Source organism: Apium graveolens, chromosome 6, assembly GCF_009905375.1.
Source record: "Apium graveolens cultivar Ventura chromosome 6, ASM990537v1, whole genome shotgun sequence".
Lineage (NCBI taxonomy): Eukaryota > Viridiplantae > Streptophyta > Magnoliopsida > Apiales > Apiaceae > Apium > Apium graveolens.
The window spans coordinates 235,332,800-235,341,566 of record NC_133652.1 but is presented as its reverse complement, the minus strand read 5'-3'; positions in this window follow the sequence as shown (position 1 = coordinate 235,341,566).

Genomic DNA, 8,767 nt, shown 5'->3' with positions numbered 1-8,767 from the left:
GTGTAGGTAGAAGTGTGTGCATGTGTGTATTGGTGCTTGCATGCCGAAGTGTGTGTGTGTTTTTGGGTTCGGTTTTGAGCTAAGAACCGAGGGCTTGCTTGATTAGTCCGTATCCTATGATTATTGTGCTGAAATCAGTTTGCATGTGGTATTGATGCATTTCTTTTGAGAAATCGGGGGTTTCTTGGTTGGACACCCTCGAATGAGGGCACCACCGTGAAACCACCGCCACCGGTGATGAACTCCGGTGAACCGGTGGTGAGCTATGATGTTAAAAACTGAGCTCTAGAACCTTAAGATCACTTATTTATGTTTGCATATGGTGTTTTGATTAAAAGGCCGAATGGCCCTTACTATTTTAAGGAAATCAAGTTGATTATATTGAAATGCATGAGTCATTGATTTGATGTTGAAATATAGGTGGATTTGTGATTCAAGAATTAAGAATATCAAGTTGCATGATTGTTTTTGAAAAAGGCCGAATGGTTTTAATCTTTAAGGTTGTTTGATTTGAATTAACTTGTTTAAAATGATGAGGGATTGTTATTAGATTAAAAAGGAATGAAAATATTGTTGCATGCTAAGTTTAGGTTCGAATTTTTGTGTTAATAAGAAAGGAAATTGATTTTTGTTGGATAATCTTGGTAAACACTAAGTATAAATGGACTAAAAGTGATTGCATGTTAGTTTTAAAAAGGATCAAGATGTGCATGTCAATGATTTGTCCTTGGGATGTGAATTTGAGTTATTGCCGAATGAAATTGAGTTAAAATAGATTAATTTGATGAATGAATGGATGTATGTTGTAATTTAGATAAAAATCAATTGTGTTAAGGAACTTAGTTGGCTTACGTGATAAAGATAAAGTGTTTGATATTGTGATAAGTTAACATTGAATTGCATGTGAGCATGTATGTATGTTTTGGTTCGAATGGTTGTTGATCAAGAAAATGGTGCTAGTTTAAATGTGGAATCATGTTAGAACTAAAGTTGTATGGTGTAATTTTGAGAAATTTGATTGTATATGTATAATTATGGTTCGGATTTCTATGATTAAAAGAAAGGAGAGTGGTTCTTTAAAGGTTGTTAATTGAGATACGTGTTTATGTGAATTAAAGTGAGTATTTGATTGATTTTATGGTGGGTATTTGCAATAAGGCCGAATAGGCCATAAGAAATAAAGGTCAAAACTTGATTTTGGTAATTGAAAGAATGATTGAGTGTTATAGGTGAAAATCTTTGATTTTGCTTGATGTTTTGATTCGAATTAAGGAATAAAAGAAAAGGGAATTAAGTCAATTGATAAAAGTGATAGTATGCACGTAAATGTTTGGTTGAAAATGTGTCTAGTACTCGTAAAAGAGTAGTGTTAGTGTGATTTGAGAAATAGCCTAGGTCAAGCGAGTACGCTTTGATTGCTAGGTATATAAGGATATAAAAACTACGAGAAAGAATTGTGCTATGTGCTATGTGCTATGTGCTGTGTGCTTATTTGTATAAGCTATACTCGTATAGTTCGAGTCAAAAATATAATCGAGTTATCGTATAGAGTGATCGTTCCGGGAACGAGAGTTGGAAATCTAATTAAGATTTCTGGTTTTATTGTAGATTCGGAGCGTGAGGGCATTCGGGCTAGGAAAGGGAAAAGTATATTAGGTGGCAGTAGTTCAACCCTCAGGAAAGCAATTTCAGGCAAGTAACTCTGATTACTTGTGTAAATGATTATAAAGGAAATGTTGTTCATACCATGTAGAGTATTGAACTGTTAAAGTATGAAACCCTTGCTTTATGAAACCCTGATATTGATTTGAAGTACCCTTTATTCTTGATAACCTGTTATTGATAATCCTATTGATCTCACCCGTTGATAATCTGCCTTTCTGTTCAAGTTTCCTATAATGCCATGATCATATTGAACCTTTAATTATCTTGGTTAACTCTGTTTAATGATACCCTGTTTCTCTTGATCGTCCTAATGATCCCTAAGTTATTTCTGATCCTTCAAATTTAGTACCTTATTAACCTTGATACAGAATTCTTGAGAATTGTTCCTTGCGTATCTTTGATTCACTCCCTGAACTTTGTTTCTTTAAAAATCTGAATTAAGAATGAGTTTCGACTTGAAAGAGTCCGAATGATTTCAAAGGCTTGGTAATGATAAAATGAATTTTAGAAAACCTATTGTTTTCCAACTCAAGGTTTTCCAAATGAATTCCTGATGGATTGGATTGAGACGTAAGAGGCTAGTGGGACTAGTTCAGTCATGGTAAGAGGCTAGTGGGACTAGTCCAATTTAAGGCTGAAATTATGCCGAATGGTACCTTAAAGACCGGAATGGAGGTCGATACGGGCTGATCACCCGTATATAATGAAATGGAAAGATAAGTGATCCAATCAAGGGTTTTAAATGATTATTTAAGAAAAGGAACTGAAACTTTTATTCAGTAAATTGATTTTTGGAAATGAAAATGGTTTATACTGTTTTGAAAAGAGTTGATTATGTTATTGTGGAGCTTAGAGCTCAGAACCCTGATTCCTGAAATTGTTGATCATATGAATGATTCTATATCTTGAAATACTGTTGCTTTCCTCTACCGAAAGATCTATTTTGATCCTATAATGATTTGTGTTGAATGTCGGCTTTCATCCTGTTTCGAGCCTTGTTTCTTGAAAGCCCAGTTATTCTTCAGATACCTTTCCTTATCTCAAAGAAAAAAAATGAATATACGGAAATCTGCCACCTAGATTAGCTAAAACAGAATGCCCTAGTTTGTTCAAAGCATATTGAGAATTGTTATTGTAGAACTGCTATTTAGTTACTTGCTGAGTTTTATACTCATTGTTTTGTCTTAATCTAACCATGGCAGTTAAGCAAGAAGATGGCCAGGCTTAGGCGCACTGCTCGTAAGAGCGTACCTGGTGGTCCCTACCGTGTTCAGGGCTTCCAGTTGCCAGAGCAGGTAGTACAGGTTATGAGTGAGCTCGCGCCTAGTAAAGAGGTGTTTAAAGATACAATGGGCCCATATCTGTCGGTTCCCAGCCGGAATCGATATTGATTATTTAATAATATTTTGGGTTTGTAAGTTATATTCGTTGATTGGTAGTTGTAATCTTGTCTCATACTTTATCCTGTTGATCCTGTTAGTAGTTAATCGGGGTTTATGCATATTTAATTAGTAGATTAGAGGTGTGTGAGTCCTCATTTCCTAACCCCGAGATTGAGGTCGTCACAATAGTCCACCGTCGGCTCGCCAAGGCTCATCGCCGACGGGGGTAAGATTTACGGGTTCCCGTTATATCGGGCATCCTACATAAATTTCACCGATAACCAATAATTAAATCTCGCAACATCGAATAATTTATTCGATTATCAATTCATAAAATCACAGAAGCAATCATCGAAAATATATTATTGGATTAAATCGGGAATCACATAACAAGCCTCGAGTTACTGTCGAAACAGCAACAACACGCCCACACGGACTGGACAACCAACACGCACACAATTGCGTAGCACAGGAGCGGCGGCGAGCAGTCGCTGGAAAACAGAAACATAACACAACAATACACACAGGCAGCATAATCCACTCAACTTACATACCCACACATACATATATGTATGTATGTATATATATATAATCAAGCAGAAACAGAACTGAAACCACCAAACTAACTGAAGCTCAGTCGGCGGCTTACCGAAAATAGGGGAGAAATAGGGAGACGGCGGCCGGAAACAAGAAAGGGAGAGAAAGAAGCGGGGAAAGAGATTGAGAGAGCAGACAGGAGAGATCGAAAGAGGTGAGAGCAAGAAAATTGAGAGAGACTGCATAATGGGGAGAAAGAAACGGGTTAAAACCCGATTACAAACCCCTGCCCCCTTATTATTATTTATTTATCGAATAAACCCCGCATCAAAATTTTTATCTGACCCGCACTGTAACTATTTAACGAACAATTCACGAGTAACTAAAACTCGAACATTAATAAAATATTTTATAACATATCACAAATAATTAAAAGTTAATAAAATAGGATTTTCAAAATTTTAAAATAATTTTTGAAACACCATTTATACCCGTTTTTAATGAATAAACGAAACAACGCACAGATGAAATTTATCCCAAAAATTACCAAAATAATTTTAAAATTTTCGGAATATTCCAAACTTAAATAAATACGAGTTTCAAAATTTTTGAAGAATTCTAGAATTAAATACGAATTTTACAAATAAATACACTCAGAAAATCATTTAAGGGTATATAATCAATAAAATATTGATTTCTCAATTTTTAAAAACTCCTAAAAATAATTAATAAAGTTATGAAGCCATAAAAATGATTTTACAGATAATCCCCATATTTATGAAAATAAATCTTGAATATAATTACCTTTAAATACAAAGACAAAACAACCCGGCTTCACAACTAATTACACAAATTATCCTCGGACACCAATAATCATATATGATTAGTAATAAAATAATATTTAGCTAACTGAACCCATACACATATTTTATTTTATAATTTAGAATCACATTTACACATTGGATCCAAAAATAGATTACTTAGCCGCGAAGTAACTATATAACGATACAATTAAATACCCGATATGGATAATTATCAAAACTGGGCTTCCTATAAAATACTTTATACATAAATAAAGTAATTTTATCTCACCTTTCAAGAATTCGGATTCTTATCGATCTATAAAATGATCATCTTATCCAATTTTTTTTTATGCCGGGACTCGTACGGGGCAAACCTTTATCCGGATTGAAAAAGTCAAAACACGGAAATTGTCTGGAATTACCAGATTAGGTTAGGAAGGAGTTTTTGAAAGAGTTTCGGGTTGTAAAAACGCAAAAACGGTTGAGTTGGACGATTCCCGGCTTTATAAAATAGTTTTATAATTAATCAGAAAATAATTAATAAATACATAAATCATTATAAATTCATATAATACTCCAAAAAAATACCAGAAAAATATCACAATTATCTATATTTTATTCTGAGCACATAAGAATTAAAGTACTCAAATAATATCACATATAAACACCCAAACATTAATTCCAAATACCAGATAATTCACCAAAATTCACATAAAAATTACATAATAATTCTAAATAATTATAATAATAATATCTGAAAATATGGGATATTACAATCTACCCCCCTTATAAGGATTCCATTCTCGGAATCAGCAGAAGAGAGCACTAGGGATCTTATCACCAAATTTCCATTTCTAAATAAACTCAATTTTTCCAAAACCTCGAATAAATCTTGTATTCCTTGTATAATAAGACTTTTATAGGAACTTCGCTATGCACCACTGTTCCATCCACATCTTTTGACCAATTCCTCAATAGAATCGCTTTTACTGATCGCAAGAAAGAAGAATAGAGAGAAAGATAGAGAGAAGAAAAGAAAGAAAGATAGAGAGAGAAATAAAGAAATGGATTGACTTCGCTATACGCCACTAATATTATAACCGCATCGCAGTCCACTGCTGCTCTTGGTAGTCCCATCACATAACCCTGCTTTGACTTGACAAAGATAACTCAGCTTAATCTTATTGGCATACCTTCGAATATTTGAGATGATAAAAATCATGAAATTTCAAAAAGAAAAGAATTTGATACCATAATGGAACCAAAATCTGAATTTGAGAAAAAGTATTGTTGAAATAAAAGAATAACTGAGAGATCAATATGATCAAACGAACTTGGTATTGCGTGCCCAAATTAAGACACTACTAAAGGTTGTTAACCTTCATATATTCACAATACACACAAATGATGGCGTCCCATCCAACTCTTATCACACAGACAGGTATACCTTGTGTCCCCTAAAGTTAGGGTTGTTCATCTCAGTCAAAATAAAAGAATATCAAAGAAATCCAAAATTAAATGAATAAAACTGAAAAGATTTCAAAGCTGATATTTTTGGAGAAAAATGAAATCCAGAAAATAAAATTCTGGCACCAAATGAGCAAGTGGTGTCACATTACCAAGAAACCATCCACCAAATAAGAAAAGTGGAAGTTAATTATCACAACTTGACAGAGCTATCAAAACCTGAAAAATAGGCTTCATGACAGCCTCTGGCATATTTAAAACACAGATATGATTGAAAATGAGTGTTAGGGAATATATCCTCTAACAGATACCTCTTTTGAGAGAGGTCAAAAGAAATTATAGAAAGAGAAGGTATTGCCAAAGTCTTAATACTATTTGAACTCTTTTGTTGACTCGTCATCCGATTCTAGATACTTCTTCATGTTCTGAGGATATCGAGAATCTTCGTCGTCGTCAAATCGTAGTAGCCTCGGAAGATTCCACCATAGAAGTTTAGAGCTTCTCGGAGTTCCATCCAGCTTAACACTATCATCTCAAACGAATCTGCCTTATCTTAGCTTACACGTTGGTACTATATCCAATAGTCCAACAGGAACTCGATATGAGCTCAAACGTCCTCACATAGCTATACACACTCCTACACACTCTCGTTTCTAGTTTACTATAACCTTAGCTCTGATACCAACCTGTAACGCCCCCAAATCCGGGGTCAGAAGATTTGGTCGTCACTATAAAACCTCAATCCAAATTAACCTGTTAAAACAATAAATAACTGCCAGCGGAAGATATTTAACATAAATGACCCCAAACTAATCCAAGATCTTTTAAAGTTACAGTTCTAGAAACAAGAATTCCAAATTCCACAAATAATTTTTCACTTTCTTTTGACACTCTTTTCAATAAATTCCAACTCACAATTAAACCCACTAGTATAACTTCGAAATGAAGTATACTAGGCCCAAATAAAATACACAACTATAATATAATATAATATAAACAACTTTATACAATAGAACTTACACTAGCCCGCAAACCCTGGACCAACCACCTTCCAAAAGCTTCTTCTTTGCTTCCTCGAATTACGCAGCTAAACAGCGCAAGCTAATCCTCACTGGAGGTTAAATTTAAAAACAGGCAAGTATGAGCGGAAGAAATGCTCAGCAAGATCATTATGACATATATAGGGTCGTTTTGATATATAACCAACATCTGCATTAGAGCAGAACATTTAAAATCATAATTGTTGAATCATAAAACTTTAGTTGAGGAATCCCAGATTTAATTCCTTAATTATATTCAAAACCATTTTGATATTTGTGAGCGAAATGCTTCAGCAATACTTTAAAACTTGACGAGAATAAAACTCTTAAAACAGTGTTTACGGAAATATCGTAAACCACAATAACATGAAACAATGATTATGGATTGAATCATAAACTTTACTTAAAACCGAACTCTTGATATTAATACTCATTTTATTGTCATATCAAATTAGATATCAATACGAACTTTGATGCTCACAACATCCCATACTGAAGTCAACATCAATCATCTATACTAATACCACATTTGATTTTTAACAACAACGTAAGTATCAGCATAAATTAGAATCTGAATCAAAACTGCATTTCACCATTATTCCAAAACAGAAACATATGATAAAACATTTATTCTATGATTATCAAAACAATAAAGAATTTTAGATATCTATTTAGATTGGAACCAAATATGCACTATGTTGTTCCTGATGATCAGTCACGAAACAACACCGGTATCCCGCAGCCATACCGTAAATATAGGTACTACCCGTATCCCGAAGACATACGGTACCTATAGGGCGCCAAGAAAAGGCATAACAAGCCTTGTAAGATATTACACATCCGTATTACACTTCTGTATAATAGCTCACACTGGACCGGTGCCTCGGCCTCTTACGCAACCAGTAACCATCCAATCTTAAAACCTTTTATTGAAAAAGGGGTCATAATATTCGACACCCGAAATAATTTTATTCCCCCAATTCTTGGGTAGGAATATTCGCAACCAAATCACTTTTCTCAAAATCCAAAGTATTTATAAATCCGATAATTGGATAAGTAAAAACACTTAGCTATTCTGAATGTAGAATAGCAGATGGGCATTTACACAAACAGAATTATTTAATTCAGCGATATGAAAAACATTTATCTATTCTGAAATGAGAATAGGGAAAGCAATACTTGCATGATAAGATTCAAAATAAATATCACTTGAACAATAAGTGATGATAGGGATACTTGCCTTTGGGATTTAGAAGTTAGTCACACTCGCAAAACCGCATCTATTCTGACATTCTACCTCAAATATCACCGTCTTGCTTTTCAACATTTTACTGATATGCTGCTCCTGCGATTGCTAGAAGGATATCCAATGTCATTCCATCTTATTCTTTATCCAATACCCTGTCCTGATCACTCGAACGATCCATATCTATAATTAGAAAATAATCTTTTAATTGTCTAATCGATAATCACTTGACGAATTGCGCGTTAAAAGCTTATTGTCTACCCATACGATAGACCACACATAAATATAATAGACAAACACAGGACCCTTAATCCACATACACACATAATTCACATAGCACATAAGCACATAACTCATATATCACATAATTCGTATCACATATGCCTCGGTTCGTCAAAACATTTGACTTGGCACTTTTAGAATGGAAATCGGGTCAAAAATATGGTTTATTGATCAATAATCGACTGAGAATGATTCGTAAAACAAACGACCTTTCGAAACAAAAGAATTTGGGTCTCGAAAGTATTTTTATTGAAAGCGAAATATTTTTCTGAGTCTATACGCGTTCGTTTCGTATTAAACGGACGAACGGTTTATTTATAAAAATATCTTGTCCCAACACGTAAT